General features: G+C 47.2%; 1 protein-coding gene across 1 annotated transcript in view; it reads right to left on the reverse strand.

The window, feature by feature from the left end:
* Positions 1-12,334, reverse strand: part of elavl3 (ELAV like neuron-specific RNA binding protein 3) — a 124,551-nt gene that overhangs the window by 75,369 nt on the left and 36,848 nt on the right. The window lies entirely within an intron of this gene.

Raw genomic sequence — 12,334 nt, forward strand, 5'->3', positions numbered from 1 at the left:
TGGGGGTAGGGTGCAGCGGGGAGGCCGTGTGTGGAGTGGGCCCAGGAGTGGAAAGGGAGCAACAGCAGACAGTAGTTATTTGGTGGCACCAGGCATGGTAGTCAGCCCAATAGGGAGAGACAGTAGGGGTTGTGGCCTGCAATTAGGGGGATGGGACATCAGCTTATAAACAATTTGGTTTGCTTCAGTGTGTAGCTTATTAATTTATAGACAGTAGTAAAATGTATATGTATTATAATCTACATAGTCAATTAATTGGGTGTGGGAGACTCTGGAAACAATTGTAACACACAGCAATTTCTTTTGGGTATAAGCCGATTGGTCCAGTCTGAAACGACTGATGAGAAATGTCAGTGTAATCATCAATTACAAACAATAGCAATACTGGACCAATGGGCCATGACCCCAGACTCAACCAATCTAAAACTCCCGCATGAGCGACTTTGGGCAAACAGACATTTAAGAGAGAAAAGGTAAATGCTCGATTTTGAACACACAATTTCCCAGTAAATTCATTGCAAATTATTTCTTGATAAATCAGCCGCAAAATATTAATCTTTGGGTGAGAACATAGTTGTGCAGCAAGGATGGGGACAACTGTCGCCGGAAGCAAAGAAGCTAAAGACTTCAATCTGAATCATACTCCCACGCAAAATCAGAATAGTATAAGTAGTGGAGAAAAGACAGAATACCAGAGAGTGTTTTCAAGGCAGTAATCTAATCATGGGGTTCAGATGACGGTTATGGAGCATTCCAGCTTCGCCAACAACCTTGCTTTGTTTTCTAGTGTCTCAGCAACGCTTCCTGAGAAGCCAGCGTGTTTACCAGGGGACGGAGGTACAACTGGGACGGCCATGAGCCATTTTCGTCATGACGACGCTGTCTTTAGGTGTCAGCCGTGGCTCAGTGGGCGGCGCTCTCTCTCTCTCTCGCCTCTGAGTCAGAAGTTCGCGGGTTCAAGTCCCGCTCCAGAGACTTGAGCGCAAAAATCTAGGCTGACGCTCCCAGTGCCAGTACTGAGGGAGCGCTGCACTATCGGATGAGGCTTTAAATCAAGGCCCCGTTTGCCCCCTCAGGTAAACGTAAAAGATCCCGCGGCACCATTCAACGGACAGTTCTCCCCGGTGTCCTGGGGCCAATATTTGTCCCTCAACCAACATTACACCTAATCCCAGCCTATTACCATCTCGTCTAGCTTCTAATCTCTTTTACTTCTTTTGGTTCTTTTATTCTTTTGTCCGATCGCAGCCCTGCCTTCGATCTAGTTCCTTTTCTCTCCAGTTTTGAAGAAGGGTCAAACCCGAAACGTCAACTCAAATTTCTCTCCACGGATGTTGCCTGACCTGCTGAGTTTTTCCAGCATTTTCTGTTGTTATTTCACTAAAACAGATGATCTGGTCATTATCACATTGCTGTTTGCGGGAGCTTGCTGTGCGCAAATTGGCTGCTGTGTTTCCCACATTACAACAGTGACTCCACTTCAAAAGTGCTTTGGATGTCCTGATGCTGTGAAAGGTGCAATATAAATGCAAATCTTTTTTAGGCACCGATTGTTCCGCTGTGACATGGTGTTTGACGAATAAAAATATAAATTGCCAATTGTTATGTCAACGGAGACAGCCCTTCAAAGTCATTGGAATGTAGGCTTCTCACTGTGGGGCAAATTGTTTTTAAAAATATTTTTTCTCAGGATGCCGACAGGGCCGCATTTATTGGCCAATCCTAGTTGTCCTGAGAAGATGGTGAGGAACCTTCTCCTTACACTGCTGTAATCTTTGTGCCGATGATGCTCCCACCATGATGTTGGGCAGGGTTTTGACCCAGTGACAATGGAGGAACCGTGTCCAAGTCAGAATGGTCTGTGATTTGGTGGAGAACATGGAGGTAGTGGTGTTCCAATGACATTGCTGCTCTTGTCCTGCTTGGCGGCAGAGGTCGCAGGGCTGTGGGCTGACCCGTCCTCGCCAGCACCTAAACATCACTCGTTGAGTTACCTCACCACCTCTCCTACTCTTCCTGCTTCATTGGGTGCAGGGGTGGGGAATCAGCACCGCAGTGCTGTAGTCTGACCCTCATTCCCTTTTGAGAACAGCTCCCACTAGGAGTTTATCCTTCTATTCCAACTTTTCTCCGTTTGAGAGAGCCATAATGGAAATGGAAGGTCCTGCACAAACAGTTTTGGTCTCCTTATTTAAGGAAGGATATACTTGCATTGGAGGCAGTTCAGAGACGATTCACTAGGTTAATTCCAGAGATGAGGGGGGTTGACTTTATGAAGAAAGGTTGAGCAGGCTGGGCCTATACTCATTGGAATTTAGAAGAATGAGAGGTGATCTTATTGAAACATATAAGATACCGAGGGGGCTCGACAGGGTAGATGCAGAGAGGATGTTTCCCCTCGTGGGGAAATCTAGAACTCGGGGGCATAGTTTCAGAATAAAGGGTCGCCCTTTTAGAACTGAGATGAGGAGGAATTTCTTCTCCCAGAGGGTCGTAAATCTGTGGAATTCTCTGCCCCAGAGAGCGGTGGAGGCTGGGTCATTAAATACATTTAAGGTGGAGATAGACAGATTTTTGCAAGATAAGGGAGTGAAGGGTTATGGGGAGCGGGCAGGGAAGTGGCTTTGAGCCCAAGGTCTTATTGCATGGCAGAGCAGGCTTGAGGGGCCGAGTGGCCTATTCCTGCTCCTATTTCTTATGTTCTTATATTCTTAATTAGTACGTGCTCAGTTTGGGGGGGAGAGTGTGAGGGGAGGATAATCTTTTAACTGTTCACCCTTGAGGTGCACATAGTACATAGATTAACTTCAAGCGTTTTTTTTATGCAAGTACATTCCAATAGATGGCGAGGAGCAAATTGTAAGTGAATTCCTTAAAAAAAAAATGGCACAGTTAAAAGCGGGGACATTAAGTTATCCCAGGGCAATTCATTCGGATGCCAGGAGACAGTCGACGTGTCATCAAATCTGGAACAGTTCCGATCAAGCTGGACAGTCCAGTTGGCAACTATTTCTGGCCCACTTTCAGCTTCAGGGATGATTAAGGAATATATTTTTCCTTCATACAAAGTGGGAGGGTGGGGGGTAGAAGTGTGGAACCCTCTCCCACAAAAAGCAGTAGATGCTAGCTCAATTCATTATTTTAAATTTAAAAGATGTGTAAATATTTTGCCAGCCACGGATATTGAGGGATCTGGAAGCAAGGCGGGTGGATGGAGTTGGGCCGCAGATCAGCCATGATCTCATTCAATGGCGGAACAGGCTCAAGGGGGCCGAATGTCCGACTCCTGTTCCTTTGTTCCTGATAAGAATTTTTTCTCCCCTTTCCAATAAATTAGAAATAATAGTGTGCAAGTCCAGGAGAGGACAGCCTGTCAAACCGGATTACGAATCTGATATGCGATATGAACATCTTTTGAGGCAGCTCTTTTAAAAAAAAAGAATGAGAAACCTACATCAAAAGCCGATGCCAATGGTCCAGGGCACCACCAAGGTTGAAAGAACAGGAAAGGAGACTGAGTAAATCAAGAGCAGTTTGCAGAGTCCTTCACTTTACAGCACTGAATGATCCACAGCATGCTTCGAAAACACGAGGACAGACCAGACCAGGCCATTGTCCACTCTCTGATGAAGGGTCCCAGACCTGAAACGTTAACTCTGTTTCTCTCTCCACAGATGCTGCCTGGCCTGCTGAGTATTTCCAGCGTTTTCTGTTGTTATTTCAGATTTCCAGCATCTGCAGTATTTTGCTATTGCATTGTCCACTCTCAACCACCTAATATAGATAAATAGAATGGAACGCTTGCCCGACAGTGAGGGAAAGAAAAAACAAACTTTTATAGCACCTTTCATGACCTCAGGACATCCCTAAGAGCCTTACCGCCAATGAAGTACTTTTTCTAAAGCGCAGTCACTGTTGTAATGTGGGAAATGCGGCAGCCAATTCGTGCACAGCAAGCTCCCACAACGTGACAATGAATAGATAATCTGTTTTTGTGATGTAGGTTGAGGGATAAATGTTGGCCCCAGGACACCGGGGAGGACTCCCCCCTGCTCTTCTTCGAATAGTGGCCGTGGGATCTTTTACGTCCACTCGAGAGGGCAGAGGGGGCCTCGGTTTAACGTCTCATTCGAAAGACGGATAGAGTACTAGACAGCATTGTAATTCCTCTTTTGGTCATCTTTTGTTTCTTAACTTGTCCCATTACCATCTCCTCTTGCCTCGCACCATCATCCCTTTTATCTCTTAATCTCTCCTGCCTTCCACCCTGATACCTGGGATGGCAGGAATGACGTATGAAGAGAGATTGGGTCGATTAGGCTTATATTCACTGGAGTTTAGGAGAATGAGAGGGGATCTCATTGAAACTTATAAAATTCTGACAGGACTAGACAGACTAGATGCAGGAAGGATGTTCCCGATGGCGGGGGAGTCCAGAACCAGGGGTCACAGTCTAAGGATAAGGGGTAAGCCATTTAGGACTGAGATGAGGAGGAATTTCTTCACCCAGAGAGTGGTGAACCTGTGGAATTCTCTACCACAGAAGGCAGTTGAGGCCAATTCATTAAATATATTCAAGAAGGAGTTAGATATATTTCTTAAGGCTAAGGGGATCAAGGGATATGGGGAGAAAGCAGGGACAGGGTACTGAATTTGGATGATCAGCCATGATCTCATTGAATGGCGGAGCAGGCTCGAGGGGCCGAATGGCCTACTCCTGCTCCTATCTTCTATGTTTCTATCCTATCACAGACCTTCCCTTTTGTTCTTTCCTCCCCGCCCCCTTACCCTGCCCCTACACTTGCTTAAGAACCTGTTCCATCTCCAACTTTTTCCAGTTCTGACGAAGGGTCATCGACCTGAAACGTTAACTCTGTTTCTCTCTCTACAGATGCTGCCTGACCTGCTGAGTAGTTCCAGCATTTTCTGTTTTTTATTTCAGATTTCCAGCATCCACAGTATTTTGCTTTTGTAATTCCTCTTGCCTCACTCAGTCTTTTATTCCTCCTACTGTCGATAGGCTTTTAAAACCCATCGTTGACGTCCCCCTAACCACCACCTATTGAGTTACTTCATCTTCTCGATACGAGACTCCCAAAACAAGCGCTCTACTCGGAGCTCCGGCACGGCAAGAGAGCCCCAGGTGGGCAGAGGAAACGCTTCAAGGACACCATCAAAGCCTCCTTGAAAAAGTGTAATATCCCCATCGACACCTGGGAATCCCTGGCACAAGACCACACAAAGTGGAGGAGAAGCATCCGGGAAGGCGCCGAACACCTCGAGTCTCTTCGCCGGGAGCAAGCGGAAGACAAACGCAAGCAGCGCACGTCAACCCAAGCACCCCACCCACCCGCTCCTTCAACCACCGTCTGCCCCACCTGTGACAGAGACTGTAGGTCCCGCACTGGACTCATCAGTCACCTGCGAACTCATTTTTAATGTGGAAGCAAGTCATCCTCGGTTCTGAGGGACTGCCTAAGAAGAAGAGGACTTCATCTTCTGCCCTACTCTTTGCCTCCTGGCTGTTGCCCTGCACTATTGCTCCTTCATCTCGGTTCCTTGACTTAAAAAAAGATATTGGACATTTATTTCGGGCTGTCATAAAGCGTGAACGCAAAGCCTCGGCAGGTCTAACCAGGACCTGACCCCCCCCCCCCCCCCCCCCCACACCCACCCCCACCTCCAAGAAACCCGGCTGAAGAGCAAAAGTCCCGACTGAGCCAAGGTTGAAGAAGATGGGAAAGAACGTGAGGTAATTCAGTCGTAAAAGGTGCTGGGGAAAAAAATGAGCTGAAGCAGGAGCCGGTGTTGTGTCTTGACATGGATATAGTGAGGAGACGGGGCAGTAAAAGAACGTGTATGTTGGCGGATTTGGAACAAGAGGCGACGCTTCAGTTAAGCACCAACGGTAGTGGTATTGGCAAAATAGAGAGCTGTTTTTGTCTTATTTGGGATTAGTCTGTGCTGGCAAGGATGGGGGTGGGGGGGATGGGCGATGCGGAGGATCTGACTGCATTTAAATCTTAGGAGGGAGGGGGGAATAAAAAATTGACGATTTTTGACTGAAGCGGGGGGGCGGGGCAGAAATGGCTGGCGCCAGCATCTGAGCCAACGGTTTGGTCAGTGCGTATCATTGTTTTCACCATGCACGCAGATAAATTCTGTGGCACATTTTAAACCGAAGCGCAGAATAAATTGTACCACATCGAAACTCATTTGCATAATCACTGTGATGTTCCCTGTTTCGTTTTTGCTCCCTCCCTCGTTTTAAAAATGGCTCAGTGCTAGTCTCTGCTCTGAACAACAATGGTTCCATCCATTACTGTGGCCTGCCGCACACAATAAATATCATTTGAAAATCCCCAACGTAAATCTATTTATAGAAATAAATCTGTTTTTTTTTAATAAATAATAAAATTGCCAACAGCAGTGTTAAAACAGTAGATTGATTTTGAAATTCTCGTCATGGTATTGTTCCTCGTTTTGTCACTCGGCTTTCCTTGTGGAATTAGATCTGTGCAAACTATAAAGGTGTTAGTGAAGCTCCTGGGAGGTTTACAGCTTATTCTCTTTGGGTATGATTCTCTCTTCCTCCCCCACCCTCCTCAGCCCCATAACATCAAATCCTGTTTTTTTTGTTGAAATGGCCTTTTTTTTTGCGCTCGAGACACAAGCTGGCTCCTCTTCCTCTTTTTGTTGTATTTAACCGAATGCTACAATTGATGACAGACCTCTTCATTACACAGAGAGCGAGAGAGAAAAAAAACAGACACCAGCAACAAGGCTTCATCATTTCACCTCAGGGAGGTAACTCAACGTCCCAGATGCCGCTGCTTGAACATATCTCTGCAGCCTGGGGCCTAATTTCCTCAGCCGTACCGAAGCTGCCATGGAAGGGTCAGTGTGCTCGAGAATGAAGCACCACCATCACCATTTTGTGATAAATGTACTGACTGACTTGCTGAGCACGCTGAGGTAATTTAGCCCAGCTGTTTTATTGAGAATGGCACAATTGCCAGCCTCTGGTGTGTGTGTGTGTGTGTATATATATTTGTTACACAGCAACCAACCCTCCCCCAGTTTCCATTAATAGTCAATTTAATTTTAGTGAGAGCTAGATAACGGGATTCTGACTGTTAACTCGCTGAGCACTGAAGGAGGACTTGTAAACCAGTGTAGGACAATGTTTTCCAGATTCGCGTAGGATCGAGGGGTGGGCTTCAAACCTTCCAGGCTGGTGGCGGCGGGGGGTCAGGGGGGGAGTTTTTTGAGGATGAAAACTCGGCTAAGTGTTGGGTTGAGACAGTTTGGCTGGAGTTCAGGAGCTGCTGTAGCCTTGGCTTGTCACGAACCCGTCACTCATTCCCATTCGTCCCCCAAAAAATATCAAGTCAGCCAGGCCCCGAGATAAGTCTTTGCGTCGTTAAATAACGTAATGTGGGTGAGTTGTGAATGTCAGATGTGCACGTAATTCTGAGCGCCAGTCAGCGCGTTAATGCACCAGCGGTTCTTGTGGGTTGTGAGCTTGAGCCTAGAATCTCGCAACAGGATATCTACATGCCCTTGGCTGGCCCAGTCGCTAGTAATTGACACGTTTGCTAATTGTGGTACGTTTGAACATAGAAACATAGAACAATAGGAGCAGGAGTCGGCCATTCGGCCTTTCGAGCCTGCTCCGCCATTCAATATGATCATGGCTGATCCTCTATCTCAATACCATATTCCCGCGCTCTCCCCATACCCCTTGATGCCTTTTGTGTCTAGAAATCTATCGATCTCCTTCTTAAATATATTCAGTGACTTGGCCTCCACAGCCTTCAGGTGCAGAGAATTCCATAGGTTCACCACCCTCTGAGTGAAGAAATCTCTCCTCATCTCAGTCCTAAATGTCCTAACCCGTATCCTGAGACTGTGACCCCTCGTTCTAGACCCCCCAGCCAGGGGAAACATCCTCCCTGCATCCAGTCTGTCTAGCCCTGTCAGAATTTTATACGTTTCAATGAGATCCCCTCTCATTCTTCTAAACTCAGTTAATACATTTACAGCAAGACTCCATTACCTGGGCAAATGGGAAATTCCCCGTTTTTATGATTACAGCACGTTAATGCTAGAGGATTCTATCGGGGCATCTTTATTGCATGTGTAAGAAGAGGGGTCAGGTGAAGAGTGGAATGTAGAGACGTCATATTTTTGATGTGCAGAATCCAGGGAGTCTGTTCCCCAAAACCCCAGTGATAATTTCAGCTAATAGTAGGTACACTTCCAGTCTCATGCCTGTTTCCCTTTCACTTTTCCTGGATGACTGCAGCTCCAACAACATTCGAGAAGCTCGACACCACCCAGGACAAAGCAGCCCGCTTGATTGACACCCCGTCCACCACCGTAAACATTCACTCCTTCCACCACCGGCGCACCGTGGCTGCAGTGTGTACCATCTACAAGATGCACTGCAGCAACTCGCCAAGGCTTCTTCGGCAGCACCACCCGAACCCACGACCTCTACCACCTAGAAGGACAAGGGCAGCAGGCACATGGGAACACCACCACCTCCAAGTTCCCCTTCAAGTCACACACCATCCTGACTTGGAAATATATCGGCTGTTCCTTCATCGTCGCTGGGTCAAAATCCTGGAACTCCCTCCCTAACAGCACTGTGGGAGTACCTTCACCACACGGACTGCAGCAGTTCAAGAAGGCGGCTCACCGCCACCTTCTCAAGGGCAATTAGGGATGGGCAATAAATGCTGGCCTTTTATCTTTTTCTGCCCTGTGGGGAGGAGTCCCACCTCTGATGGTTGTCTTGTAGTTTATAGACAGGCTGTGACCGCAAAACCAATAAACTGGGAGCTAACCTAGTACTGCCCGCTCCATGGAGTGGCACATTGAGACGCGCATACTATCCCTGCTGGCTGGCGGAACAAACAAGATTTACTAGAATGGTACGATAGCAAAATACTGCAGATGCTGGAAATCCGAAATAACAACTGAAAATGCTGGAAAAACTCAGCAGGCCAGGCAACATCCGTGGAGAGAGAATTAGAGTCAACGTTTCGGGTGAAAACCCTTTGTCAAGACTAAAGAAGCACAGGAAATGAAATAGATTAAGAGGCCATGCTGGGAGAGAACAAAAGAGAAGAGACATTAAGAGGTATTCAAAACGAGATGAGATGGTGATGGGACTAGTAGAGACAAAAGACAGCTCTAGATTAGGTGTGAAATGTGCTGGCAGAATGGGAGACAGTTGCCATGTGGGAGAGAGGAAAAAAAAGGGAAGGGGGGGTGGTGGGGAAAGGCCAAAACAAAGGTCTGGATAAAAAATATATGTAAAAATGTAATAGGGGCCGAGGTTATGATCTGAAATTGTTGAACTCGATATTGAGTCCGGAAGGCTGTAAAGTGCCTAATCGGAAGATGAGGTGCTGTTCCTCGAGTTTACGGTGAGCTTCCGTGGAACAATGCAAGAGGCCGAGGACGGTGAGGTCCGAGTGGGAATGGGGCGGTGAAACCAGGGATGAGGGACTTCAGTTATGTAGAGAGACTAGAGAAGCCTGGATTGCTCGCCTTAGTGCAGAGAAGGTTAAATGGGAGATTTAATAAGAGGTGTTCAAAATCATGAAGTGTTTTGATGGAGTAGCTGGGGAGGAACTGTTTCCGCCGGCAGGAGGGCTGGTAACCAGCGGTCACAGAGTTAAGATAATTGGCAAAAGAACTGGAAGGGAGACGAGACATTTTTTTTTATGCAGCGAGTTGTTACGATCTGGAATGCGCAGCCTGATTGGGTGGTGTGAGCAGGTTTAAAGCTAACTTTCAAAAGGGAATTGGATAAATACTTAAAAAGGAAAAAAAAATTGCAGGGTTATGGGGTAAGAGCGGGGGGGAAATGGGACTAATTGGACAGCTCTACCAAAGAGCCGGCACAGGCACGATGGGCCGAATGGCCTCCTGCTGTGCTGTTTCTATGGTGCGATTGGTGCATTGGAGAGGAAGGACAGAAGAGCAAGCCTTAAAGGGACAGCTAAGTGGGGACTTCACTGAAGAATATAAAACTATTAAATGAGCACGGTGGCATAGTGGTTAGCACTGTTGCCTCACAGCGCCAGGGACCCGGGTTCAAATCTGGCCTCAGGTGACTGTCTGTGTGGAGTTTGCACATTCTCCCCGTGTTTGCGTGGGTTTCCTCTGGGTGCTCCGGTTTCCTCCCACAGTCCAAAGATGTGCGGGTTAGGTTGATTGGCTATGATAAATTGACCCTTAGTGTTAGGGGGATTAAATACGTGGGGTTACGGGGATAGAGTGGGATATGTGTTGGTGTAGGGGTTACGGGGATCGGGTGGGATATGTGTCGGTGCAGGCTCGATGGGCCGAATGGCCTCTATCTGCACTGTGGGGTTTCTGTGATTCTGTGTGATTCTGTGATATTAAAAAAAGACGGTTACTTCAAGGTAATTCAGGCCAGTAGTACAAAGGGGTGTACATTTACATCAAATTAGCTGAAAGCAACAGAAAACACTGGATAAACTCAGCAGGCCAGGCAGCATCCGTGGAGAGAGAGAAACAGAGTTAACGTTTCAGGTCGATGACCTTTCGTCAGAACTGGCGAAGGGTCATCGACCTGAAACATTGACTCTGTTTCTCTCTCCACGGATGTTGCCTGGCCTGCTGAGTTTTTCCAGTGTTTCCTGTTGTTATTTCGGATTTCCAGCATCCGCAGTATTTTGCTATTGTAGCAGAAAGCAAAATGGAAACAGAAATTGGAAGATGAGAAAAACACTTACTCAAAGGGTGATTAACATTTGCGACAATCTACTGAATAAATCTGAATGCTCTTTTTTTTTGTCTGAGCCGTTTTATTATGTTCAAAATATTAATAACCTCAAGGTGCATATTGGCTTCTACAATCTGAGATCAGAAACCTACAGGCTCTGCTCCAATAATCGTGTATTCATTCTGAAATTCAAACGCAGGAAACCAGAACCCCACCAACTTTGCAGCTGATTGTACCCTGTTTTCATGAGGAACATTATTCCTGGATTATAGCCCTGTCAGACCGCCGCACCATTACTGCACTAGCATCTCAGTTATATGAACATACACAAACAATGATGCACAGGTAAAGTCCCTCTGGTCCAACCAGCCTGCCCCACACCATTGCGATACCTTGTGTATCACAACATATACACTCTCCACCCCACCCGAAACCTTGTGCGCTCCTGAACGAGGACAAAACCCCCCAGTCAATTTGCGGGGGGGGGGGGGGGGCGGGGGGGGAAATCTGGGAAATTCCTCTCTGACCCATCTAGGCGATCGCAACTAGTCCAGGAGAGCATACATGGCAAGAAACGTTGGTAAGAATGCCTAATGCACCCAACTGACCAAGTCATGAGTGAGTTACGAAGGTCCTATGAAGGAGCTACCCTACGTCCTTGCCCCTTTGTTCCTCAGCTCCGTCCTCAGTAATAGCATACACAATCACACGAATAACTAGTTCGAACAACAACAACAACTTGTATTTATATAGCGCCTTTAATGTAGTAACATGTCCCAAGGCGCTGCACAGGAGTGTTAAAAAACAAAAAAAATTATTTGACACCGAGCCACATAAGGAGAAATTAGGGCAGGTGACCAAAAGCTTGGTCAAAGAGGTGGGTTTTAAGGAGCGTCTTAAAGGAGGAGAGAGAGGTAGCGAGGCAGAGAGGTTTAGGCAGGGAATTCCAGAGCTTAGGGCCCAGGCAACAGCAGGCACGGCCACCAAAGGTTGAGCAATTATAATCAGGGATGCTCAAGAGGACAGAATTGGAGGAGTGCAGATATCCCGGGGATTGTGGGGCTGGAGGAGATTACAGAGATAGGGAGGGGCGAGGCCATGGAGGGATTTGAAAACAAAGACGAGAATTTTGAAATCGAGGCGTTGCTTAACCGGGAGCCAATGTAGGTCAGCGAGCACAGGGGCGATGGGCAAACGGGACTTGGTGCGAGTTAGGACACGGGCAGCCGAGCTTTGGATGACCTCAAGTTTACGTAGGGTAGAATGTGGGAGGCCAGCCAGGAGTGCGTTGGAATAGTCAAGTCTAGAGGTAACAAAGGCATGGATGACCCGGGAAAGGATGGCCCGAGCTGTTTGTACTGTTGTGCATAGATGCACCTCTTAGTGAGGGGAGCAGAGACAGCAGCAGTCTAGAGATGAACAACTTGTGTGAATAAGAAATAGGAGCAGGAGTAGGCCATACGGCCCCTCGAGCCTGCTCCGCCATTCAATGATCTTCGACCTCAACTCCGCTTTCCTGCCCGATCCCCATATCCCTTGATTCTCTTAGTGCCCAAAAAGCTATCGATC

This window comes from Somniosus microcephalus, chromosome 31 (genome assembly GCF_052327205.1).
Source record: "Somniosus microcephalus isolate GS21.2 chromosome 31, FLI_Smic_1.0, whole genome shotgun sequence".
In the NCBI taxonomy this organism is placed as follows: domain Eukaryota; kingdom Metazoa; phylum Chordata; class Chondrichthyes; order Squaliformes; family Somniosidae; genus Somniosus; species Somniosus microcephalus.